The 27,888-nt window shown below is 42.4% G+C and overlaps 1 long non-coding RNA gene across 3 annotated transcripts in view; it reads right to left on the bottom strand.

The window, feature by feature from the left end:
• Positions 1-1,995: 1,995 nt before the first annotated feature.
• Positions 1,996-27,888, bottom strand: part of LOC310686427 — a 43,063-nt gene continuing 17,170 nt past the window's right edge. For 2 of the 3 annotated variants that reach the window (XR_014515895.1, XR_014515896.1), the window contains exons 4-5: positions 21,034-21,091; positions 1,996-2,247 (exon numbers count right to left, since the gene is read on the bottom strand). This is a non-coding gene — a long non-coding RNA (uncharacterized lncRNA). Of the gene's footprint in view, positions 2,248-7,234; positions 7,361-21,033; positions 21,092-27,888 lie in introns of all 3 variants that reach the window. The other variant, XR_014515894.1, reaches the window with a different exon arrangement.

Raw genomic sequence — 27,888 nt, 5'->3', positions numbered from 1 at the left:
ACCATTCCATCAGAATGAATGTTAGAAGGATGTTGGATAGCAACTAAGCGGTTTCCAGCTGAAATGTTTTAAGAGATATGGAAAGAAAAAAAAAGAGAGGTTTTATAAATAGGTAAAAGTTTAATGGTAAGGATTTGCTGAACTAACAAATTGAACTGGAACACAAAGAAGGGAGGTATGAGGAGGTCCGAGGAAATAAGTGTATGGAAGTTATGTTATTGAAAATTAATGTGTGTTTTTAACTGTTTTTTATTTTGTATGTTTATTTTTCTTTTTTCTTGTTATATCTTAAAAACTTTTAATAAATATCTTTTTAAAAATAAATAAATAAATAAACCATTCCATCAGGCAAGGCCTCTTTCCACCTGCCTTGCCCCACCCTCTAGTCTCTGCTTCTCAATTTGTATTGTATTATTTTATGTACTGTGGCTTGTCATTGTTTTACTGATTATACTTTAGAAATTATTTATTATAACTGCTGAGTGGATTTCTGTTTACTTTTCTATGTTATTATTATTATTTAATACTATTCTAATGATTGTTGGATGATACTTTTTTGATATAGGTTACTTATTTTAAAGTTACGTTTTATTATCACATTTTTGTATTGCATTAGATTGTTATTAAATGTATATTTTTTGTTTCTTCGGCTTGTAAACTGCCTTGAGCAGCATTGTAAGATAGAAAAATGGTATACAAATTAAAAATGATGAATGATGATCATCAGCCTCTTGGGCTTGCTGGTCAGAAGGTCAACAGTTCAAATCCATGTGGTGAAATGAGCTCCCATTGCTCTGTCCCAGCTCCTGCCAACCTAGTAGTTCAAAAGCACACCAGGGCAAGTAGATAAACAGGTACCACTGTGGCGAGAAGCTAAATGGTGTTTCTGTGTGCTCTGGTTTGCCACTCTGAGGAGCACAGAGTAGAGGCTGAATTCAATACAGTGGCTTCATTTTTCAGAGCTGTTTCAAAGCACACAGTTTGAGAATCGTGGCTTGAGAGACTGGGGAAATATTGACACCATTACTTTCCCACAAAATGGTTGTGCTTTTTTTTTCAGGTACCGGGGCAGATTGGGTTTGCTGCTGTCATTACCATGAATGAGAAAAGACAAGGCATCATTTATGTGAAGCCACTCAGGGAATAGGCATGAGTCATTAAAATTTTCAGAAATGGTGAGTGTGTTTTTTCTCTCTCCCTCCCAATAAAGCAATAACTCTAAACTAATTACAGCAATCTAAGCAGTCCTCTACTCCAATGATATTAACATTCATTGATCCTTTGCATTTAATCTTTATTTGTCTAAATGCAAAATGACATTTATTGCACAAAAATAACAGTAAATTGTACAAGCCTGGATCTCTGGATAATTAAAGGAGTCAGACGAGATTGGCAGGATTTTGAGAGAAAGGATGTCCAGTATGGTGTTGTTGAGCTAGAGGACATCTTGATTAATAACTTTCAGAAGTGCACAGAATTTCTTTTACCTTCTGGGCTGTTCTGTTGTATTTGGCTGAATTTTAATGCTTGGGGAGAGAATAATATAAGTAATAAAAAGAGCTCTACTGAGTCAGACTAAAGGCAGACTAATCCAGTAGCCTGTTTTCTATGATAGCCAACCCAGTTTCTCTGGCAAAAACTCTAGAAGCAGGATACAGTTGTTACTGAGCAACTGGTATTCAATATGCCTTCATGGCTTTGAAGTATTCTTTTATATAAAGTTTATATGCCAAAATGACTTCTAAGTGGTTTACAACTATAAAATCAATGCATAATTAAAATGCACAATAATAAATCCATTGCGACATTAAAACATCCTCAGTTAAAAATACAACAAACAATTTAAAAGCATAACAATTAAAACAGTTAAGAAACAGTTAACAAAATTTGTAGATCTGACAAAGACTTTTGACCTTGTCAGCCCCAAAGAACTCTTTACACTATTCAACAAGATTAACTATCTTGTTGAATAGTGTAAAGAGTTCTTTGGGGCTGACAAGGTCAAAAGTCTTTGTCAGATCTACAAAGTCAATGTACAAGGGGCATCCCTAGATGTTACTTATCCCAAATTTCTTGAGAGACTTTGGAAGAGGCAAATGTTTTAAGGGGGTATCATGTGCAGAAAGGCTGAGGGAGTAGCAGCGTTGTCCAATGATATTCATTGTTGTGTCATCATGTCCACTGAGGTGATTGAAATTTAAGGTAACATATGCTGGTATATGAGTCAAAAAGCCACAGTTTCAGGTACTGCCATGTGGAAACAAAATCGGAGAGGATTACAGGGGAACCTCGGTTGTCAAACACTTCAGAAGCTGAACAATTTGGAACCCAAGTGCTGATAACCCGGAAGTGAATGCTTCCGTTTTTGAACGCGCCTCAGAAGTCGAACAGCTTCTGAGGCGCGTTTCTCCATTTCGCTAAAGGAATTTTCCGACCGGCAATTGCACCTTGGTTGTCGAATGTTTCGGAAGTTGAACGGACTTTCGGAACAGATTACGTTTGACAACCGAGGTTCCATTGTATTAGCATTATAATCAGGAATATGAATACAATATTCCCCAAGACTGAATGCACACTAACTGAAGGGTCTTTAAGACTCTTTGCCAACCACATTCCTTCCTCAGCAGTTCCAAACTATTCACTCTCAAACAGGTTTTCTCCATGCCTGGCATAAGGAAAACAGAGTGACTCCACCAATAATTCCTGCTGGATTGTGTAAGGTTGAGTATAGCAATAATTCAACAAAACAGTAATGCCAGCATCATCTGACGTCCAGCCAGCAAGAAGCACTTACCATAGCCCAAAGTTACAAAGCCAACATAAAAAACAACAACCCTAGAATTTAAACTGCTGTTTTTGATGATTGTGTAAGCATATCCAAAAGGAAGGCGAGGGTGAGCGGAGGGAGTGTGGGGGACATGCTCAACAAAACAAATTAGACAAATCTGCTGGAGCTTCACTGCCTTAGGGAGACACAAAACATCGCACAATGCATGGAGCAAAAACAACATGGAAATCAAACTCATGGCAAACGCAAGCAGCGAGCCACAGAACAGGAAAGCTAACCCCCAAAAAGGATGTGCTGGTCAGGAATGACAAAAGAGAAGAGAAAATGTTACCCTCAAGCTATGAGCATGCTGCCAGAAGTCATCAGACTTAATCTGCAATAGAGTGGGCTACTGTGAAAAGTAGGGCCAAGCAATGTGGGGGTGTGGGGGGCAGGGGGTGTCTATGCTGCCTCTGAAACACTCCTAGGTTGGGATGCTTCAGGAATTGCAAATTATGGTAGGAACTGGCCTGATTTGCTGTTCTGCCCCAGATTAATATGTAGCATCACTAAGGCCAGCTCTACCATTAGTCAGAGGGACACGGGTGGCGCTGTGGGTTAAACCACAGAACCTAGGATTTGCCAATCAGAAGGTCGGTGGTTCGAATCCCCACGATGGGGTGAGCTCCCGTTGCTTGGTCCCTGCTCCTGCCAACATAGCAGTTCGAAAGCACGCCAGTGTAAGTAGATAAATAGGTACCGCTCTGGCGGGAAGGTAACCGGCGTTTTCGTGTGCTGCTCTGGTTCTCCAGAAGTGGCTTAGTCATGCTGGCCACATGACCCGGAACTGTATGCCAGCACCCTCAGCCAATAAAGCGAGATGAGCACCGCAACCCCAGAGTCAGCCACAACTGGACCTAATGGTCAGGGGTCCATTTACCTTTACCATTAGGCAGAATGAGACAACCACCTTAGACAGCATGGTTGAAGGACAGAGCTGTATTTGCTACACAGCCCCTTTTGCGTACAGGAGCTGCTTGAAGGAGGCATACAAGGTGTCATCCAGCTGTCTTAGGGACTCCACTCTAAATTTGTGTAGGGTTTACAGTGGTACCTCAGGTTACATATGCTTCAGGTTACAGACTCTGCTAACCCAGAAGTAGTGCTTCAGGTTAAGAACTTTGCTTCAGGATGAGAACAGAAATCGCACTCCGGGGGTGCGGCAGCAGCAGGAGGCCCCATTAGCTAAAGTGGTGCTTCAGGTTAAGAACAGTTTCAGGTTAAGAACAGACCTCTGGAACGAATTAAGTACGTAACCAGAGGTACCACTGTGCTCCTTATTCTTTTTTACTCCTGAAGGTATCTCATAAGGCTACAGAGAATAAAATAATAAAAAGTAGTCATAAAACCAAACAGAAGCCCGGACATTACCTAAAAATGCCTACTGGAATAAGAGTTCCTTATACATATCTGGTGGACCTGTGAAAATATCAAAAGCTTCTGGGATATAGTATATGATGAACTTTTAAAAAATGTTTAATTATAAGTTTGTGAAAAATACAGAAGCTTTCCTATTGGGAATAACAGACACAGGTATAGCAAAGGAAGATCGGAAAACATTCCTTTATGCCACAGGCGCGGTGAGGACCTTAATTGCCAGAAATGTGAAAAAAGAATTTGTGCCAACAAAAAAGGGCTGCCAGGATAAATTATTATATTATACTGAACTGGCCAGTTTAACAGAGGCAATTAGGGGACAACCCAGTCAAGAATTTCAAAAAGAATAGGGAAAATGCAAAGAATACTTTACCAAACAGTGCCCCAAAATATATACCTGGACAAATATATACCTGGACTTGTTTTGATTAATTTCTACAGGAGACTTTGTGGTTTTTAAAAGTCCTAACTAGGAAAAATTATATACAAGAAGTAAATAAGGAGGCCATTTACAGGATGAAGGAAGTCTTCTATTTTGATGTTTGTTTTCTTCATGTAAGGGAATAGGAGTTTAATTTTGATAATTAAATTGTCGATAGTGGTGGGTTTGTTTGTATGTATGAGTTGTTGTGGACTATGTTGTAAATAAATTATTATTATTAATTTTTAAAGAGTTGCTTTGTCATGCACTTGAAGTTCAGCAAGGAGAGTGCTGAAACTAAATTCTCCAAGATCCCTAGTTGGGTTCAGCAACACCTGGTGGATCACAAGTTTCCCTTTCTTGATATAAAGCAAAGAAAAAGTATAACAACAACAATAGTTTATTTATTATTTATAACCCGCCCATCTGGCTGTGTTTCCCTAGCCATTCTGGGCGGCTCCCAACAGAATTAAAAGCACACAAAAATCAAACATTAAAAACTTCCCTAAACAGGGCTGCCTTCAGAAGCTTCTAAAAGTCAGATAGTTGTTTATTTCCTTGACATCTGATGGGAGGGCATTCCACAGGACAGGCACCACTACCAAGAAGGCCCTCTGCCTGGTTCCCTGTAACCTCACTCCTTGCAATGAGGTAACTGCCAGAAGGCCCTCGAAGTTGGACCTCAGCGTCCAGGCTAAACAATGGGGGTGGAGACGCTCCTTCTGGTATATGGGGCCAAAGCCATTTAATTCAGAACAAACACTTTGAATTGTGATCGGAAACGTACTGGGAGCCAATGTAGGTCTTTCAGGACTGGTGTTATATGGTCTCGGTGGCTGCTCCCAGTCACCAGTCTGGCTGCCGCATTCTGGATTTGTTGTAGTTTCCGGGTCGCCTTCAAAGGTAGCCCCATGTAGAGTGCATCCTCTTCACTTAGTGTGCATGCTGTGTAGAAGAAGAAGAGTTTGGATTTGATATCCGGCTTTATCACTACCCGAAGGAGTCTCAATGCGGCTAACATTCTCCTTTCCCTTCCTCCCCCACAACAAACACTCTGTGAGGTGAGTGAGGCTGAGAGACTTCAGAGAAGTGTGACTAGCCCAAGGTCACCCAGCAGCTGCATGTGGAGGAGCGGAGACGCGAACCCGGTTCCCCAGATTACGAGACTACCGCTCTTAACCACTACACCACACTGGCTCTCTTAAATTCCCTAAGCATGGGAATTTAAGCATGTGAGTTTGTTGAGCTCAGCCCAAACCACTATTTCACATGTTTCATAGAAGACTGCTGAGGGGATGTATGTTTGTGATTCGTCCCATACTTGCCCCCCACCCCCGTTCAGTGGAACTGAGGGAGGCAAGATAGGGTGTGGCAGAGCAACATGGCAATGTGGCAGGAACAACTGTGAGAGGTAATCTTGATGCTTGTTTTTCACCCATTCCCAAACTCCCCTGAGCTCCTGTCCAGACAGCAAGAATTTTAAAAATCTCCCTCTTCCTTTCTTCCCCCATCATCATTCCACCTGCTTTCAACATCAGGTGCTAGTCATCTGCCACAAAGTTTCATCAAATTTCAATTTTCTGCCCATGTAGGTCTTTCCCGGAAAATGCAAAGTCTGCCCTGGTGGTTCCGATTCACCATTCCACTTAATTTATTTCCAAACCTGCTTAAATTAAACGTGACTGGGGACTTTATCCGTTCCTGCATAGATGAAGTTGTCAGAGAGATCATAAACACACAGGCTCATTTGAGATATGATGAAGTACAAACAGTCAGGAAGGCATCCAGCTATATGACAGAAAGAGGTCCAGGAAAACTCCAGCTGTTTATGCAAATAGTGATACTGAGAGGCTGGCATCCTATCAAGGACCCAGGGATCAGTGGCATATTTGTATACTGTCGTCAGCATGTAATGGATGTTTACTGCTTCAAAGAGAGAGAAAAATGTGTGCTGTTCTGTAATAATTTACAGGGTTCAGAATACAGGGATGTTCAATAGTGCCTAAACTAGGATTATATAATTGAACTTGCCTGGAACTACTTGCAGTTTTCACTCGCCAGTGTTCCCCTGCATGCTTCAAAGAAAGAATTTTATTTGTTCTTTTCAAACAGAGTTGCCACCAGCTTTCTCCTAAAGTGAGATTTGAGGTGAAATTGGTAGACCCTATTTAGGCAAAACAGTTCTAGAATTTCAAGGGGAAACAAAGGAAGTTCACTGAAATTAACAAAACATTTCCAGGAAGGTAAAAGGTAAAGGACCCCTGGACGGTTAAGTCCAGTCAAAGGCGACTATGGGGTTGCAGAACTCATCTCGCTTTCAGGCCGAGGGAGCCAGTGTTTGTCCGCAGACAGCTTTCTGGGTCATGTGGCCAGCATGACTAAGCTGCTTCGGGTGAACCAGAGCAGCACACGGAAACGCCATTTCCCTTCCTGCTGCAGAGGTACATATTTATCTACTTGCACTGGTGTGCTTTCGAACTGCTAGGTTGGCAGGAGCTGGGACAGAGCAATGGGAGCTCACTCTATCATGGGGATTCGAACCGCCGACCTTCTTATCAGCAAACCCAAGAGGCTCAGAGGTTTCGACTACAGCGCCACCCCTGTTTTACCTTTGTTTCCAGTAGGTCTGTCTGTCTGTCTGAGTGTCTGTCTGTCTCTCTCTCTCTTTCACACACACACAGACACTCCCCTGAAATTGAAGCATATTTTGGTGGGTCCTGTTCAGGCAAATACTTCTGCAAGAAATCAAAGGGTAGTTATAGCAATTTTAATTTTAAATACAGTGGTATCTTGGTTTACAACTATAATCCGTTCCAGAGGTCCGTTTGTAAACCAAAACAGGTTGTAACCCAAGGCGCGCTTTTGCCAATGGGGCCTCCAAAAATAAATTGTTCGTAATAAAAAAACAATGGGTTGTAATCCAAAAAAGAAAGGTTGCAAACCGGGACACACACTTCTGGGTTTGACGTGTTTGTAATCCAAAACGTATGCGAACCAAGACATCTGCAAACCAAGGTACCACTGTATAGCAATATTTCAGGAGGTGTGAGTTGGACTCATCTAAGCGATTGCTGCATTTCACCAAAAGTGAAGGTTCTTTATCAGGTGGCACATGTGTAGGGGTTTTCAGACAAACATTTCTCAGTGTCCATTTCACATGTCTCTTCTGGTCCATTAGAGTGAATGGGAAACGGCACCGCCAAGCTGAATTGCCCCCTGCCTTCTTCCCTACATCCTCTTACTTAGTCTCAGTTTTGCCTTTGTAGAACTCATCAGAAAAGATGGGGACTAAACTGGAATGAATTGCCTCTGCCTCTCACTGACTATGGTCCTACTGAACTTTGAGCTACATGCTGTCTGCTCTACCACTACCATGGACTGCACAAATCCTCTTTAGCTCTGATTTCATACATATTTCCCCCCCCCCCCATATCTTGTGCTGTGTTTTCACAGCCTGAGCTGCTGCTGATGGCTTCTTTGCCTGGTTCATCCTAGACGGGGCATCACTCCCTCTGCCACTCGAAAACCAGTCACATAGCCATATAACTGGAAGAATACACCTCAAAGTTGTGAAAGCCAATGCTGTCCAGTGGGCAAAGTGGTGGCTGCGGACCTGGGTGACCTTGATTCAAATTGCAAGTCAGTGGTGGCCTTCATTGTGATATAATCTCTCATGTTGAGTTATATGGCAGGGAGTGAGAGCTATCCTATACAGATGTGCAGCTGCTGATCAAGATAGCATACTCATAATATATCTATAAGAATTTGAATTATGTGTGCTTTAGAATCATTACTCATTTGAGGGCCTTTTCTTGAGTACTGGTGGAGGGGAATGAACACTATCATTGCCATTCATTTCAGCTTCGAAATGCTTACATTTTATTTATTTATTTGGGCTACACTTTCCTTGTTTGTTTGTTTTTATAGGATATTTATTAAAGTTTCCAAGATTTTACAAAACACACACAAAAAAGAAAAAATACAAAGTAAAAATATTTAAAAACAATTCATTCCTTCCATTACTTGACCTTCATTTGCTTATTTCCAGGACCTCTCACACCTTCCTTTTTTGTATTCCAGTTTGGTTATTTCGTTCAGCAAATCCCTCCCCTCTTTATGTATCCTAATCATTAATCATAGAGTATTGTAATTTTAGATTTTTGCATATAAATAAGCCTTTTTTCCATATTCCTTATAACCTTTCAGCTAAAGCACTTAGTTTCTATCAAACATCATTCTAACATTCATTAATTTTACAATATTTCTGTAGATAATCTTTAAACTTTTTCCAAATGTTCCTCCATCGACTCTTCTCCCTGGTCTTGGATTCTGCCAGTCATTTCCGCCAATTCCATATAGTCCATCGCCTTCATCTGCCATTCTTCCAAGGTGGGTAGGTCTCGTGTCTTCAACATTTTAAGCTGTCCAAAGCGAAAGGTGTCATTTCACAGACGGTGGTCACATTCTGAGCATTTCAGCATGGTTTCTTAAATGTGGTCACCATCAGGAGTATGCATGGACCAATGGTACCAAATAGTATGGGAAACAGCCCTACTAGAAAAGTTAACCAATAAACTGAAACTGACACGGGGACAAACAGAAGAAGATGGCTCCCCTTTATCACATACACAGCCCAACAAGACAATGGCAATAATCCACCAACAGCATATAAATCAATATGGCTAACCTGATCCAAAACACCCACCCACCTCACCCACACACAAAAACAAAGATCACCACAGCCAATTACAAACAAACAACCATACCCTAGGCCAACCCCAACCTCTCTCACCACCAAAGGAACACAAGTGAACAGCACAAGCAACGCTGACACCAAACCCTACATGCATTAAGCATAATAGAAACATCGCCACCCGACCCCCTCATCTTTCCCCCTCCCCCCATCCCCATCTCCCCCCCCCCCAATGTCTCAACAAATGAAATGGATTTGTAAAAATGTTACATGGAAAAAATACGAGAGACATTACACATATTTCTGTAAAACAAGAAAATCTTTAATAAAAAAACCAAAAATCTAAATTTAAATGTCGTCACCAGGATCTTCTAATAAAGTCTCCACCCCACCCACCCCACCCCCACCCCCATTGAGCTGTGTGCGATATTATAGTGTTGTGACTGTTGGGATACTGTGACCAGTGGACATATTTTGTGACTGTATACCAATTTCATAACCACTGTTCTTGAGTGTCTGAGAAGCTTATCAAAGATTGTAATTATCCAGTCCTCTTTTTCCTTGTAGAATAATGCAAGCCAGTTAATTTATAAGGTTTGTGCATGAGAGAGGCTAGTGTATGTGGGTGCTTGAACACAGTGAGAGTTTTAAGCAAACAGGCTCATGCACTCTTAGAGGGGGACATTAACAAAGCAGCGTTTTTTCTAATGCAGAAATCTATAGGCAAGGTAAATCAGAATCTGCATTAAGTAGACTTCTAATCCTGTAAACAAAATGTAAATTAGAACGGAATTACAATATTTAATTGCAATTTCATTTATGATCATGAAATTATGGTTGTAAAAATATTTTACCCCTAACTTAAACAAAGTGTCACATTCTCTTTATTGAGGCTTACAAACTGTATAACAAGATGACACATTATTATGATCTTTGCTAAGCACCAATAAATATGTACTTAGTAATCAGATTTGTATTTAACAAGTACTTGCTACCCTATTAAATCCAAATTAAACACCGAGTGCATGCAAGGAAAGAAAATGTAAAAGTTCTTAGTGATTGTCAAAAAGTTAGTTTCCCAGAACTAACTTTTTCTTTCTTTCTTGGACTGTTTGTTACGTTACATATAACCTCACTCAGATGTTCAGCACAATATAGAAAGAAGTAGATAAAAACCCAGGGCCTCTTCCCAGTACTCCATTACTGTTGTTGCTTATTACATTTTCTTTTGCCAACCATTCACCATAGGTTCCCAAGGCAGGTTACAGCAAGATAGAATTCAGTTTTTAAAACAGTTCAAACGAATTCCAGTCACAGAAATAGGGTAGGTGCCAAAGCATGTGCCAAAGTCCAGCATAAAAAGGTGTGTCTTTGTCATCGAAAAACAAACTACTTAATGAAATAGCCCAATGCCAACACTATATCGAAGGGGTCCACAGCTTAGGAGCTGCCACAAAGAATGCCCTCTTCCAAGCTGCTACTTTCTGAATTTCTGAGGACCATAGAACTACCAAGAGGACTCCCTCTGCTGATCTTAAGACCCAAGGTGGTCTTTAGGGATGGAGGTAGTCTTTCAGATATCTGGGGCTGAAGTCATTTAGAGTTTTAATTACTAGTGTGAACACCTTGAATTGGGCCGTGAAACAAACTGGCAGTGGTAGCCAATGCAGCTGTTTTTAAACAGTGGTTATGTATTTTTTAAGTGCAGATCTCAGAAATTCCTGATACCTTTCAGTTTGGAGCAGACATCAAATTACTTGCCGTATTTTTCCATCTATAAGGCACCCCTATGTATAAGACGCCCCCTATTTTGGGAAACTCTGATTTAAGAAAATGGGGGAAGAGCTATCCGTGTATAAGATGCCCCCAAATTTTGAACATTACATTTTAGGGGAAAAACCTAGTCTTATACATGGAAAAAATATGGTAAATTGCCGCTTCAGATCTCCCCCACATCAAGCACTCAGTTGCATTCAGAAGCCTCATGCTGCATGGACTTGCATGCAAACTACTTCTAGTTTTAACGATTCAAAAAGCTAAACTAAATAAAAATGCACGACAGAAATGACCCAAGTTGGAGCAGAGACTCCTGTCTTTGATACTATCCCACCACCACAGAAGCTTTGTGAACACCACAGAAGACCTCAAGGTCTGCATGTTGGTGATTGCTGGATCGGACCATAGAACCCTTTTAGTGCAGGGATGACTAACCGGTAGCCCTCCAGATGTTCTGGAATGGTATGTCCCATTTTCTCTAGCCACTGACCAAGTTAGCAACATCTGCTTTAGTGGATTATGCTGTCATTCAAAGTAATTGATGGCATCCATATGAATGTTAGGTTGTCCAGATTGGAAGCTCTGGATTTTTAGCTAAAGAGCAATGAAAGAAAAGTTCAAGCTTCCAAAATAGAAGCTTTCTAATTAGATAAACTAAATTAGCAAAACAAGTAAAGCAATAATACTGATGGAAATGTTAATGTCAGTTGTGAATGAGACAACAAAGAACCTAAACAATTCTTTGAAGTCAGAGAAGCAAGAGACAATGGAAAGGATTAGTGTCCGGGCCGAAAGGTATTTCTAGTTCAAAGTGGGTAAAGTGTTATCAACGTCTTTCAGGGTCAAAGTACAAAATGTTTTCCATTTTCTCCAAAGTGTGATATTATCATCTGAACAGCTACAGGGTTTATACCTTTCCTGCTTCGAAAAATGCATGGGCGCCACATATATAGTCCCCTGAAAACAACTGTGTATGAGTTGCAGCAAATAACAAATATAATAATAATAATAATAATAATAATAATAATAATAATAATAATAATTTATAACCTGCCCATCTGGCTGGGTTTCCCCAGTTACTCTGGGTGGCTTCCAACACAATATTAAAATACAGCAATGCATCAAACATTAAAAGCTTCCCTAAACACCTTGTATGTCACTTTCATTTGCTCTCAGTGGTGAAAACGAGCTGAGGTCAGACACCTTGTTATGGTGTCTGTTTTGAGACACAGCAGCTTGCCATTATAAAGCAAGGAGTTAGTTTTCCACGTATTAACGAAGATCTAGAATACCATTCTGAACATTCACATTCATAGAACATGCAATCCTGGTTCACCCATAAGCACTGGCCATCAAATGGCTGCCCCATCAAACCATGGTATCAGAGCTATCTCCAAGGGGCTGTGGGGGCTTTGGCTCCCACAATAAAATATTTGGGGGGATGGGCCCTGTAGTAAAATTGGGCCGGCACACGCCCCTTCCTCACCTGTCCTGCAATCCAGCGGGACCAGGCTAAGAGGGAAGGTGGTGCCACAACATTAACTTTTACAGAACAAAACGCATCAGAAGGGTAGTTGCTGCCACCACTCCCTTGTAACCAGGGATAGCCAGAAGATTAACCCAAGGGAGAAGGTTATTCTTCTTAGTTACCGGCTGCCCCACCCTGCAATTTGCTTCCACAAAATGCAGGCAGAAATTCAACAGGTTCCGCAATTACAGGCAGAAATTCACAGGCTCAGTAGGCGGCTAAATGGTTAGGCTCTGGATTCAGACTTCCCCAGGAAGGCACACAGAACAAATAAAAAATTCTCTTTTTAAAATTTATTTAAAAAACAAGATTAAACATACTTAAATGTAGGCACATCTCTTATAACGTTTCAGACAGAAAAAACAAGAACATTGCAAAGTATCACTAGCTGAACGTACTTACAAAACGAGAACAACAAAAAAGTTAGAGCAAGTCATCATCATCATCATCATTTAATTTAATTGCATTAGCATACAGCCATAGCAAAATAAGACAATACAAAAATGTTGGAGACAAGCAACCAAGCAAAATTCAAAGCGATATTGCTGGCGTAATGACATTTAAAATACCTTAAGACAATAATACAGAGATTTAGTTGCCAGCGCCAAAAAAATCTAATATGCGGATATAAATAAAGCATAAAATGGCCCCAAAATAGGCTCAGCACATTGAGTTAAAAAAGGTAATAAAAGAATTAAAACAGGTCCAGGACTAGGACACACTACCCTGTCAGAGTAGCCCTGAGTTTCAGAGCCTGCACTATGAAGATTGCCACCCCACGTGAAATATGGGGATTTGCGTCCACAAGAAGTGCTTTCAAACAGTCTTCCTTAGATGAAATGGAGAACGGGATCAAGAGGAGGAGCTTAGGTCTTATTGGGTCATAAATAGGGCAGTAGAAAAAGAAATGTATGAAGTTCTCTACTTCATTCATTGTGCATGGACATAGACGCTGAGTAATAGGGGTCTTAGAGTAGATCCCCTGCAGGAAGGCCGTGGGTATAGAATGGAAACAGGCCATAGTAAATGCTCTTCTCAAATTGGGCTCCGTCAGGTCTATCTAGAGCAAGTCAAAAGTCCTCCATTGAATCCGCATCTCAAAGACAGTAGGGATCTTCATCACAAAGGCATGCATACAAATGTAGCAAGTCGACTGTCAGCGTGATGGTTACCTGACAGAAGGGCGGATGGCGGCTGCACACTGCAGGCTCCTTTCCTAGGGTATTTATTTTCAAAAACCCCATGTGGAATCGGACCTCAAGACCAAAGTTGATGGGTATTCCCATTCAAATGGTGTGGGTGCACTCAGTGGCATAGCATGGGCCGTCAGCACCCGGGGCAAGGCAAGTAATTTGCGCCCCCTAACCCATGGATTTGCGGCCCCTAACCCTAACCCCCAGATGTTGCGCCCGGTGCGGCCGGCCCCCCCTGCACCCCCCACGCTACGCCACTGGGTGCACTGCATCATGTGATCGATTTATGTGGGGCGGGGCTTACCTAGACCTCCACAATATTTTATTCAAGTTGGTGCCCCTGAACCGTGGCACTTTTGAATGTGTTGTCCTAAACAAAAATCTACCACCTCATCTTTCTTCAGGTGTAATGCTCTTCAGTGGATACACATTAATAAAGTGATGAGAATTCCAAATGCCCAGTTTATTGAGCATTCATCCTGATTTTTTTGCAGGGAGATTTGACAATGTTTGCTATTTAATATACATACGGTCATCCCACAGGGCTCAAACCAAGTCACGGCAGTGTCCCAATCCTGTATCTGTTTTCAAATGGATACACTTCAGGATAGTGAAGAATCAATGTGCAGTGAGCTTTTATATTTAGAGTGAAACCAGTTTCTCAATAAGCACTTTTTACGAGCAAAAAAACATGCAAGAGATCTGGATTGTGCGACGACTGTGTACACAAAACAAGTGCTCAGTTACCATTGATTTTAGAATAAAATGTTGTGTGTACACAGTCCATGACTAAATTGACTCCATCAGATTGGTATTTTCTGTTTTGGGTATCATTTCGCTCTGATATTAGTGACTTTTTTCTAAAAGCTCCACCAAAAAAATTCCAAGATTTTCTGTTTTTGGAGAGAATCCTGAACCACATCTCCGAAATGCAGGCTGTGCTATATATGTCTTGCTTACTCGTGTAAATGAAATCTCTACTTACTAAAAATGACAATCTCCTGAATGCTAATTGTCATTTTGTGAATAAGTGTTATGTTTCGTGTTGCACGCAGGAGAAGAAAAAAACGGCACTTCAGCTTGCTATTGTTATGTTCATGTAGGTTGCCAAGATGATCATGAGGCGCAATAAGGCATTCTTTTTATCATCCAAAGAACAAGGACGGGAATGAGATGACTGCTTTTCCGTGTCAGTTAAAATCATTCAGGCAGTTTTGGCCTTGTACGCGATCAAAATAAAGCTTGTAACAGACGTTTTATCTTTTTAAAGGCATACAACGGTCCTTACTTTTCAGCTTTTTGTTTCTTCCTCATTAAAAACCCTGAAAGCATAATTATGCTTAACACATTTTACCTGTGACATATTTATGAAAGACAACATCAACAAAGTATAGGCACAGCATGGATTCTGGCAGGATTGAGGCAGGAATGGAGAGCCTGTGGCTCTCCAAATTTTGCTAGACTACAACTCCCATCATCCCTGACAATCAGCCCTGTTGACTGGGGCTAATGGTAAGTTGGAGCCCAGAAACACCTGGACTTCACAGGTTACTCATTAGTGGATTAAAGAGTGCAATCCATCAAAATTTATGGATTCTTCAGGGAAAGAAATTCAGTCTAGGTATCACTGAAAGCTGGCTCTATCAAATGAGGACTTTCCAAAACAATATGCAAACTGAAGCACAGCTCTCCTTCAAAATTCACACTTTGTGAAATTCTGTGATGCAGTTCATCAGCTAAGCAATCTTTACGAAAGTGCATATATGAGACGAAGGGTGCATAAAAATGAATATACTGGTGAAAATACCACACAGAATGCCTTATATTAATGGAAATTGCTTGCAGAAATGTGCCCATTTGTTAAAACTGCATATACAAATGTGCCCATTGGGAGAAATTCACCCTAAAATTGTGGTGAATTTCATGAGGATTTTAAAAAATCACGAATTGCTGCAAAATGTGGAGAAGTGAATTTAAGATGGGGAAAATAACAAGCCGAGAAAATCGAAATTGACACATCCTTCCTCCATATTTGGCCAGTACCATTCTAACCATCTAATCACCTCAATGAAGACTTATGTTTTAAAGTCCCCTCCCTTCCAGTCAAATTAGACAATGAAAAGAATACACTGGCAAAACGAATAAGCTTCTTTCTAGAGGGTAAATCCTTGTTTTGTTACTGTTGCTTATTTCCAGAACGATATTTTCTCAAGCAAACTGGAGCAGGACGGCTTTTGTGCCTGCCAAAAAATTCTCAGGAAGCAGAGCATGTTTCAGGGATGCGCATTCTTGAGTGCAAGAGACTGAGGAAACTGTCTGCTTCAGTGCCATCCACAGCAGCAGGAGATGACAACAGTGGCTGTAGCAGTGGCATGAAGCCGGTTTTTCAATTTAGAAATGAAACTGAGCATATGGAGTACTAATTAGGCTTTTCCTCATTTGACCAGAATAGACCCAACTGGGCAGCATCAATAGAGATACTGTACAGGCAGAAAAATGCAAGGTGCCATTTAGGAAAGACCTTTAAAAAAAGCATACTAGCAACATGAATTCCCCTCTAAATCAGGCGTGCACAACTTACAAGCAACCGTGCCAAACTCACCCTTGCATGATGATCTACCAGGAGCACAATAAATGTCCCAGCTTCATTGGCTGCATGGGACTTCAACATCTATGCCAAGAGGTCATGGAAGGCCTTGATAGTGTTTGGTGGGACACATGTCAGACCACCCAGTCCAAATGGCCTTGAGGAAGGGTTTATTCTTCACCTTTAAAGCAGGGATGGGAATTTTTTTTATCCCATGGGGCCACATTTCCATCTGGGCAATGTTTCAGGGGCCATAGGCCAATGTTCTGCAAAAACAGGCAGAGCAGCAAATGTGGATGTTGCAAGCAATTTTCAACCTCTCTATTCTCCACCCTCGCAAGCAAAAGGTGTTATCAGGGTTCAGGGACACATTCCAACCATGCAAAAAGACACAAGGAGGGTGTAAAGCAGTGTGGAATGCAGCCTGGGAAAATGAGATATAGCTGAATAGAGAGACTTGGGGCCACAATTGGCACACAGGCCTGAGGTTTTCTAGTCCTGCTTTCAAATGAAGTTGCTCACTATGATGTTTCCCTCCCCCTGCCTTTTAAAGGTAAAGGTAAAGGACCCCTGACAGTTAAGTCTATTTGCAAATGACTCTGAAGTTGCGGCGCTCATCTCGCTTTACAGGCCAAGGGAGCCGGTGTTTGTCTGCAGACAGTTTTTAAGGGTCATGTGGCCAGCATGACTAAGCCGCTTCTGGCGAAACCAGCGCACGGAAACGCCATTTGCCTTCCCACCGGAGCGGTACCTATTTATCTACTTACATTTTTGGTGTGCTTTCGAAATGCTAAGTTGGCAGGAGCTGGGACTGAGCAACGGGAGCTCACCCCGTCGTGGTGAGAGAGGCTTGGAGCCACAATTGGCCCACAGACCTGAAGTTTTCTAGTTCTGCTTTCTAACGAAGTTGCTCACTGTGATCTCCCCCCCCACCTTGTGCCCAGCCCTCAATCTACAGCAGTAAATCTCTTAATTTATCTCCAAAGATATGCAAACTGAGAAAGTAGGCTGGTATTTACAGTGCCTCATTCTGGCGTATTCTATTTCTTCATGATCAATCATTCCACAATAGGATGATTGCACTAAAGTAAGCAGCAAGTGGCCCGTGGACGACATTCATCTCATGAAACACTAAATCTTGTCATTTCCCCCTTTGCAATTCATCCTCCTCCTGATTCTCTTTCAGAAATGCTGGTTCAAGTATTTCTCATTCTGATTATTTCATACAGTTCCAGCTGGTATTCTCCTTGGCAGGTTAGTTTTGAATGCGCAGGGTGACGATCATCATCATCATTACATTGAGACAGCTAAGAAGTTCTGTATTTATCTACTTTATATTTTGAAAAGTTGTTTATTTGCTAGGCATTTGGACACCTCTTAAGTTACCACAATCAACTTTTGTATGGTGGTTCCTGAGAGCAGTAACTCCATTTTCATCTATGTTTCGATACAATTGGACACTATTTTGAATCCAGAGGGTGGAGTGACCTTTTCAAAACAGCTCTGATTTTAACAGCTTATTTCACAACTTCACTGAAATTTTGGCTCCTTGAGTTCCTGAACAATGTCAGGTATGAGGCTATTAATTATATTATAATGTCAGGGATGGCCAAAATTTGTCCTCCGGTCCAAGCCATTGTAAACAGCAGCATGGTGGAGGGACGGAATCCAACTGTCAGGAACGTGCCCCCCCCCCCCGAGCACAGGAGAAGAGCTAGACTCAGAAATCGAACTAAACAAACGTGGACTTTGCAGATGAGAGTCGAGAAAGGGCAGTCCAACCCCCCTTCCAGGGAAAACTCTATTAGCTCTCAAGATGAAGAAGAATTGGAAGGCAGCCAAAGTGTTGCTAGGCAATCAGCAGATAAGCAGAGGTCAGAGTCTGGGTTGAGTAACAGTGGGGAGGGGGCAGACCAGCTTCACAATCCTCAGGCTAGGAGTCTGGATAAGATCAGATGGCAACGGAAGGGCAAGAGGGGAAAGGTGGGTTTGGCATCCTTCCTGCTGTGGGAGGGGCGAAATTTCAGACTGACCAACTACAGTGGTACCTCAGGTTACATACACTTCAGGTTACATACACTTTAGGTTACAGACTCCGCTAACCCAGAAATAGTGCTTCAGGTTAAGAACTTTGCTTCAGGATGAGAACAGAAATCGTGCTCCGGTGGCGTGGCAGCAGCAGGAGGCCCCATTACCTTAAGTGGTGCTTCAGGTTAAGAACAGTTTCAGGTTAAGAACAGACCTCCGGAATGAATTAAGTACTTAACCCGAGGTACCACTGTATTGTAAATGTGAGCAGGCGAGAAGCCGTATGTACATAAAACTCCCGGAGAGTTATTACTTCTTATCAGGGCTTGATTATCTGCCAGATATCATTAGACCAACTGAGATAGTGGTAGTGATAAAACATTAAAGACCCCTTCCTGACTCCACCCTCCCATGCCAACCATTTGCTAAAATGGGTGGGGAATCTGTGACTTCCTATACATTGCAGTAGCACAGCTCCCATCATCTCTGACTCTTGGCCTACTGTGGATAGGAATTGAAGTCCAGCAACACATGTAGAGACACAGGCACCGTACAGTGGAAACATCAAATCTAGGATGGCCCTTAGCATCACTCTGTTCTCTAGACAGTGAGTCAGAAAAATGCATTTTACGGTATACATATGTCGTCCTGACAAGAAGGATGTAACATTAAACAATGAACCAAGAAATGCAATCCAGGAATGCTTCAACCTTCACTGAATTTTGTCTCTGGTCCTGGCCACTGCTGGCATGTGGCTTCCTATGAATTACCCTTGAAGGAATGAGACTCTCAACAGAACAAAATGTTCCCCATTCCTGGAATTAAAGTGCGGAGTAAGGTAAAGGTAGGGGATGCGGGTGGCGCTGTGGGTTAAACCACAGATCCTAGGACTTGCCAATCAGAAGGTCAGCGGTTCGAATCCCCGCGACGGAGTGAGCTCCTGTTGCTCAGTCTCTGCTCCTGCCAACCTAGCAGTTCGAAAGCACATCAAAGTGCAAGTAGATAAATAGGTACCACTCCGGCGGGAAGGTAAACGGCGTTTCTGTGTGCTGCTCTGGTTTGCCAGAAGTGGCTTAGTCATGCTGGCCACATGACCCGGAAGCTGTACGCCGGCTCCCTCGGCTAATAAAGCGAGATGAGTGCCGCAACCCCAGAGTCGGTCATGACTGGACCTAATGGTCAGGGGTCCCTTTACCTTAAGGTAAAGGTAAAGGACCCCTGGATGGTTAAGTCCAGTCAAAAGCGACTATGGGGTTGCGACGCTCATCTCACTTCTCAGGCTGATGGCGTTTGTCCATAGACAGCTCTCCGGGCCATGTGGCCAGTATGACTAAACCACTTCTGGCACAATGGGACACTGTGATGGAAACCAGAGTGCACGGAAACACCGTTTACCTTCCCGCGGCAGCGGTACCTATTTATCTACTTGCACTGGCATGCTTTCGAACTTCTAGGTTGGCAGAAGCTGGGACAGAGCAACTGGAGCTCACCCCATCGCAGGGATTCAAACCACCGACCTTCTGATTAGCAAGCCCAAGAGGATCAGTTGTTTAGACCACAGCACCACCTGTGCCCCAAAGTGTAGAGTATAGTAAGCCCTCAATTTATGAACATTTAACTTGTGTGCATTCAGCTTTACATGCTTGGCAAAAAGAATTAAAAGGGGGGGCAGAAGGGGGGGGGGAGACAATACCACCTGCCATTGCACCCAGTGTGTTTTGACTATACGTGATTTTGGCTTTAGGCACTATCCCCTGGAACATATCCCCCACGTAAGTTGTAGGTTTACATCTGGTTGGCACCAGATTGGATAATGCTGCTCTACTCTTACAACTTGAAATAATTCCCCATTCCTTTTGAGAGAAACTATGGGCTACATTTTGATCCTAACTTGATCAATAGAATTCTCCCCAGATTTTGGGGGGTCTTTACTGATGTTCTGTAGTTTCCTGGTAGGGATGTTGAAGGGGCCCTCTGTGGTCCACAGACCACCTCTCATCAGTCAGCCATCACGGTTCTCATCTAGAGCACCATCATGGACATGTAGATTTGCTGTCTCCCTTGAAAGAGTGGAATGATTTGAGGATATAAGCAGGCAGAAAGTTACTTTTTCTCCCTTAATTGCAAGAATTTTATCTGAACCAAAGCCCAAAGTCTTTCATAAAGTCTGAGAAAATGACACAGGAGTATCACGTTATTAAATCAATCCTTGCATCAATTTCTCTTTAGTGCACAGTGTCACTTTTTATTCTGACAGCTTCTTGTTTCAGATCCTGGCTGGAACCGAGTGAAAAATGTAGTGATAAAAGGGAAAGCTGGAAATGATATATAGCCCTTTACTTAAGTTCTGCTTTGTGCTTTAATTAGGAATCTTACTAAGGCCTACACTTTGAAAGGCCATATTTTATTTCATGTTTTCACAAATTCGTTCTGCATAAACTGTTGGATTGTGAGGTTTGGATGGGAAGATACTTCGTAGCATCTTTTTAAACACATCAGACAATGTCTGGTGTTTAACTCTCAGACTTCTGCCAAACTTTGCTGTGTAAATGGAAAACATTTGATGCTGCTGTATTGAAATAAATCAGGATAGTACTACTTACTTTTATAATTATCCCATAGAATCAGACATTCTTGTATTTCTTTCACATTGCATGACCGCTGGGAGAAAAAACAGCCCAGGTGGATCTCTCAGGATTTGGTAGGACAAGATTTGTGGACAGCAAGGATCTACCCGAGCATTAAAACTTCAAGCTACATTAAGCTTTCTCAACCTCACTTCTAGATCAATTAATGGCCACACACACACAACCCTACCACATGATTTTCTTCTTCTGATTTAGGTGCCTTTCAGTCTAAATGGAGCTGACTTCACTAAGATATTCAGGCTTCATAACTAGTGCCAATGAGGGGTGTTCAGGTGTCAAGTGTTCCTTGTTTAGTTGGTCTTTAATAGTAAGGTAAAGGTAAAGGGACCCCTGACCATTAGGTCCAATCATGGCCGACTCTGGGGTTGCGGTGCTCATCTCACTTTATTGGCCGAGGGAGCCGGCATACAGCTTCCAGGTCATATGGCCAGCATGACTTAGCTGCTTCTGGCAAACCAGAGCAGTGCACGGAAACGCCATTTACCTTCCCGCCGGAGTGGTACCTATTTATCTACTTGCACTTGACGTGCTTTCAAACTGCTAGGTTGACAGGAGCAGGGACCGAGCAACGGGAGCTCACTCCATCGCGGGGATTCGAACCGCTTACCTTCTGATCGGCAAGTCCTAGGCTCTGTGGTTTAACCCACAGTGCCACCCGCGTCCTGGTCTTTAATAGTAGTTGGCTTCTATTGATGGAAGGCTCAGCAACTGCAAGTAGGGTTTCAGCAAACTCAGAAGAAAAATGGAAACAGGAATAGAATTTGCTTATTTGTCCCTTGTCCAAATCCTGAAGAATGTTGTATATAACTTAAATACTTGAAATATATTGAAGAAAGAGAAATCAACATTTTAGCCCTTTTCCAAAAACCATACAGGAATATTGGTGATGCATTCACCTAACAGCATTCATTATTTTTATTTTTTAATGCTTGATTCAACCAAATTGTGCTTGTGGGAGCCAGTGCTCTCCCTATGTTACCTTCATACCTTCCCCAAATCTTCTTGGGACAACCTTTAAACAGAGCAGAGGGAGGAAATGAGTGGTCGTTCTGTCTGGCAAGCACATTTCCACTCATAATAGCTTTATCTTAATAGTTCATAACAAGTCAGCGTGCAAGAAAGAAGTGCAAGAAAACAGCCAGCGTGCAAGAAAGAAGTGCATGTTTGCAAATAAAATTTAAAAACCTTGCCTTCTTTCATCATCCTGTCTTTCCCCCCTTAAAGAATAGAAAACTTTGAAATGTTCCCATTGCATGCAGTCTATGCTCTATTTATGGTTTGATATGTGAATGACAGGGATGGAAACAATATAAACAAACTCTGGATAAAGGCTCAGTCAGTGAAAGTTTTGAGTTCTGTGAAGATGCAGTGGTCCATGAACAGAAACATTTCCCCCCCTTCACGGCTGATCATATGGCTGAATTTTTAAACTGTAGGCAAGGATCTAAGTTCACCTTTAAGGACATTCTGCAAGTTAAAAACTAGCAAAGGAAGCGGGAAAGACTTTTCACCCTGAAGTCTTCGTTCTATAAACCCCTTCTTGTCAGGCCGCAGTGCATTATGAAGACTTTATTTCAGTACTCTGTTGCTGAATGTGCTTCTGCTGCGGACTGCTTTTGTGGGGTATTATGGGAATTTATGGATATCTACTTATTATTTTTACAATATTCTCATGAACCAAGTGAGGGCCACTAAGAAGTAGCTTCTAGAGCTGCATTTTAACCCACAACAATTAGCACTTCCTGCTGTTAAAAACAGAGGATTAGGCCCAAGTCTATTTTCCAGAGGAACCTGAAGGGCAAGTTGAAATACAAATGTATAAGTGTATGAAACTAAAGGTCCCTATTATGGATCTGCATGTGTCTGCATACATATTGTGTCTGAGAAATATGGGTTGTTGTTGTTTTGAGAGAGGATAGCAATCATCTCATTTAAACTTGTGGTAAAAAGTATAATTGCATTTGTCAGGAACTGTGACATCTCTCCACATGAGGCCTTTAAGCCCAAAGAAGAATATCAAAAAGCATTTGGCACCCTTCTTTTTAAACTCAGAATATAGATGCAGACCTTTTCAGAAAGCATACTTTGCTCCAGAGCCGAAATGAGAAACTTCTGTCCCTTTTATCTAGTAAGGTTCTTGAAACGTCTGACCCAATCTATGCCTTCAACACTGTTAAATGTCTTTTCAATTCACCACCACCAGAATGAAGACACAAGGAAAATAAGTTGGGTAAAAGGGTCAAGGCTATCTTACCTAAAGTTCTGCAGCAGGAAGTAAACATGCATGAACGGCAGCTTGTTCTAGGAAGTGGCCAATGCTTGTTCACCTTTGGTTCCAAACTTGGGCAAACCTGCCTGGCTCAAGGCTCGGTCTAGTCCAGGGATGGGGGACCTCTGACCTGCAGGCCAAACTTTGATCACTAGGCCTCCCCAATTGGTCTACAAGGCTGTTCAGGGCATGCCATGCCTGCCATACCTCCCCCCCCTTACCTGATGTGTTTGGAGCAGTTAAGGGCGGGGCTTCAAAGTAACAATCAGGAACTTTAAGTGAGCTCCTGGCTGTACTTTTGCTGGAGCAAGACATGCCCTCCATGGCCCATCAACTTATTGGTGGTAGGAATGTCCCTAACTCCGGGAGAGGAGAGCGGTTTCCACTGAAACCACTTTTAAAATGGAGGGGAGGGATCTCCATTTTAGCAGTGGTTTCCCCCTCCCAGTGCTGCTCCTTTAATCTCCAAAAACTGTTTAGAAAGTTTAAAGGGGCTTTCAAACAGGCCAGTGCTGCTCTTTAAAACAGAGTGATCCCCTCCCCGCAAAATCTATACAGACTTCCCAGGCAGCAACTCCTCTGAAGCCCAAACAGTCCATAGCATGGACAGCTGGGTTGGTGTGCCAAATGCAGCTGAGGAGGAACAGATGGAAAAGATGTTTATACGAACCTTACCCCTTCTGATTGGCTGTGTGTACAGTGGTACCTCAGGTTAAGTACTTAATTCGTTCCGGAGGTCCGTTCTTAACCTGAAACTGTTCTTAACCTGAAGTACCACTTTAGCTAATGGGGCCTCCTGCTGCTGCTGCTGCTGCACTGCCGGAGCACAATTTCTGTTCTCATCCTGAAGCAAAGTTCTTAACTCAAGGTACTTCTGGGCTAGTGGAGTCTGTAACCTGAAGTGTATGTAACCTGAAGTGTATGTAACCCGAGGTACCACTGTACAGCTGAGTGGATGGGAAGGTAGCCCCTCTAGGAGAAGGAAAACTCTGACCCTAAATCTCTGCTGCTTTGTGGCTCTACACATTCATGAGAAAGGCTTTGGGAGTGAACCCCGAGGGAAACTTGTGGGACATCTCTGGGAGAAGAAAGGGCTACGGAGTAAACCCTACCCAAATCCATAGTGGAGTCCCTAGGATGGTTGGATGGTGTCATGAATGAGCCAGCTCCCAGGGAAGGATGACTGCCAACTGAAGAAAGCAGCCAGGAACAGAGAGGGTTAACTGCCATGTAGGATGATCATCGGCTAGTGCCAACTCCCCCGCCCCTAGGAATGCCGGCTGATAAGGGAATGGCGGAGAGCAAGTGGGCAAAGCTCACCGGAAACACAAACAGGTAGAAAAGAGTTAAGAGACAGCCTCTCAGAGAATGGGGTAGAGCAGGGAGCTGACCCACTCAGTCTGAGATCTCGACGAATGGGAGGGCTGCAAGATAGGAAGCAAAACGAAAGACGAATGAAGTGAAAGTTCAGTTGCTGCTGGTCACGCCGGAAGCAATCCTCAGAAGGGTCATCTTGATTGATGATGGCGGAGGCTATCTTAAAGCCATCTGGAGCTATCTGTTTCTTTTGACAAAAAAGCATCTTTTTTAAATAACAATGCTCACTGTGTTATCAAGCCAGGAACTGGACTCCTGACAGATGGCACCTTGTATGCCTCCTTCTGGCAACTCTGGCAGCCAAGCTGGTGCCAAATGTATTGCTTTGCTTTCCTTCTGACAGCATCAGTGAGGCCAAGATGGTCTGTGTGTCTGGGCAGTCCAAGACCTCCATACACCCTCCCTAGGCTAGCACCTTGGAGGGGTCACTTTGGTGCTGCTGATACAGCAGAAACAATGAAGGAGGGAGAAGTTACAAGTTATGGGTCCCTGCAGCCACAGCACATGCTGTGATTCTCCAGTGGTTTGAGTTCAGTCCTGTTGGCACACTCCATTGTCTCTCAAGATTGACAGATGCCAACAACACCACATTGGGGCACCTGTGTGTCCCTTCCACATGACCTCATTCTAGCTTTTTGTGGGAGGGGGCAGACCTGCTCTCCCCTAATGGCAAGGTTTGACATTCTCTAAGTAAGCTGCTCAGATTGTGAGGGAGGAATGATAATATAGATGGAACTGACTATTCCCTCTAGGCTCATTTGTTTGCTCCCCAAGTTTTCCCGGCAACGATATGTTGAAATCTCTATTGAAAATGCAAAAACAGACAAGCAAGCTACCATTGTAATATTGGATCTTTCCATTTTAGAGATAAGATATGTACACAAGTCTGCTTTTTTTATATAATGAAAGAATGACAGGGCAAAATCTCACTAGGATTAGTCAGAGAACATCCTTCCCACCGAGACGGAAGACATTTAATCATTCCTTCACTGTTCCGGGCAGCTGCACACTGACCCCTGAGACATCACCTGCTTCTGGTCTGTCAGCCACAGTGCCTTGTGCTGAGGAGAGAGGAGATACTTCTCATGCAAGCTTTACAAAGAAGAACTGCCACTAGCTGTGACAACATCCCTAATTAGATGTTGAAATACTATTGCGAGGATTTGTCACTAGTGATTATTCATCTCTATAATGCTTCCCTCCAACAGAGCTGTGTTCCGGCTATTTAGGAAATGGCTGATGTCATTACTAGTCCCTTAGGGGCTTATCCTAGTACTCTAAAGGACAGCTGTTCAATTCTGGGGTGAAACACAGTTGCCAACACTAGAAATAGCACAGGTGGGGCAAGCTGATCTTATTGCAAGAGGGAACAAAGGGTAACTGCAGACAGGAGATGACCTGCATAAGCCCACTGCCAGTGCAGAAGAGACCATGAAAGGCGTCACTCAGAGATCAAACTCTGAACCAGATTTGGAAACTCTTCCTCTGGTAAAACATGCAAGGCTTTTGAGGGAAGCCTCAGATGCGTGACTGCATAATGTCTAAAAGTCCATGGAGGGATGCCTCCACATCTCTAGATAGTCCCTAAATTTTGCCAAAGTAAAATTCTTGGTGAATTTGGAGATTCCATCTCAGGGGAAATGCCCAAGGGATGCCATAGATAGCAAAATGTTCCAGAGGTTTCACATTTCCCAGTACTGGACGCTAAGTAAATTATAACAAAATGTGTGTGTGGGGGGGGGGGAGATATACTGAGAAGAAAATGGAGGAAGATTAGTCTAAGCATAAGTAGAGCAACCACCTGTGCGTTTTCCAAAAGAGAATCTTATCAAAACCACACCATTCATTATTTTTTAATCTGTTTTTAGTCTGTGGCACACATCCACTTATTGACACCTTACTTGCACATTAAATAAACCATGGCTTACCATGAAGCAGCAGCATCACTCTATCACTTCCTTTGTGTTTTGCCATTCCACCCCTTTTATTGGCTTTGGTTTATTGTGTCATATGAACTGGCCCTTGGTGAACCAAGAAAACCCATTGGTTTAGCATTGTGGTTTGACTGGAGAGAAGCAAACCATGAGTATTAGCTTCCATACCATAGTAAGCGAAGATTTATGACTTGTACTTGACTCAAGGAAGAGTGGAGTGAGTCAGTAGTGCACTTGTATATTTTTCAGTCATGGTAAGCTATTGTTAATGACTTTCCATGATAGGAAAACATCAGTATGTGATGTTTTTTCCAGCTCATAAAAAATAGTTAGGTTGCACACAGACAGTGCTTTATTCCATCTTCCTGATGTTTGCTCACCAGTTAATTTTTGCTCACAATGTGATATTTCCAACAATGTAAAGCCTTCTTCAAATATAGTGGAATCTAGCTAGAGTTTAGTGCTCATTTCCATGTTACTTATTTCCAGAAAGAAAGAAGAAGAAAAATCAGGCCAACCAGGAGCTGATGACACAAGTTCTCTGGTCTGGGCTCCCTCGTTTCTCCTTTCCCTCAGGTCCATTCATGGTCTGGAAATGGCTGCCCCATCAGTTCCGCCTTCCCTCAGAGCACACAGATCTTTTTTTAAACCAAGGAAAGGTTGGGGAGGAGCTGCCACAACATCTCTCTCTGGTCATTGATGGTTCTGTCAGGGGCCTGTGGGTTCTGACACAAAAGAAGGCTTCTAAGTGCATTGAACCAAGTGCACTTAAGAAGCTTCACATCAGATCTTAGCACTCAGCACAGATGCTGGACTAGGCAGTGATGCAGATTTTGTGGGTGGTGTCCATACATCTGTTCCCCCCCAATGGCCAAAGAACACAGGAACAGCCCTATACTAAAATTCCTACCTTATTCATACTTTTATGCACAAAGTTTGAAGAACTGCATTAATGCAAACTTAAAGTTAAATGATTTTCCTACATATTCTATCTGCCAAACTAAATTAACTTTAGCTTAACTTATATGCGTGCCCTGTAGAAATTCATTCCAATTTAAAGCAGTAGTTGTTGGCGTTTCTAAAAAGGATTTCATCTCTTCCTAATAGCCTAGACACTCTTCGATACACAGCACACATTATCATTTTTGTGCATTGAGCAAATTGATAAACACGGAATAGTAACCTGAAGATTTGTAATAGAGGGTCTAACTTACCAGAAATAAAGTCATG

This window comes from Podarcis liolepis, assembly GCF_965112155.1.
Source record: "Podarcis liolepis genome assembly, chromosome: 9".
Classification (NCBI taxonomy): domain Eukaryota; kingdom Metazoa; phylum Chordata; class Lepidosauria; order Squamata; family Lacertidae; genus Podarcis; species Podarcis liolepis.
This window is presented reverse-complemented; position numbering and strand designations above follow the sequence as displayed.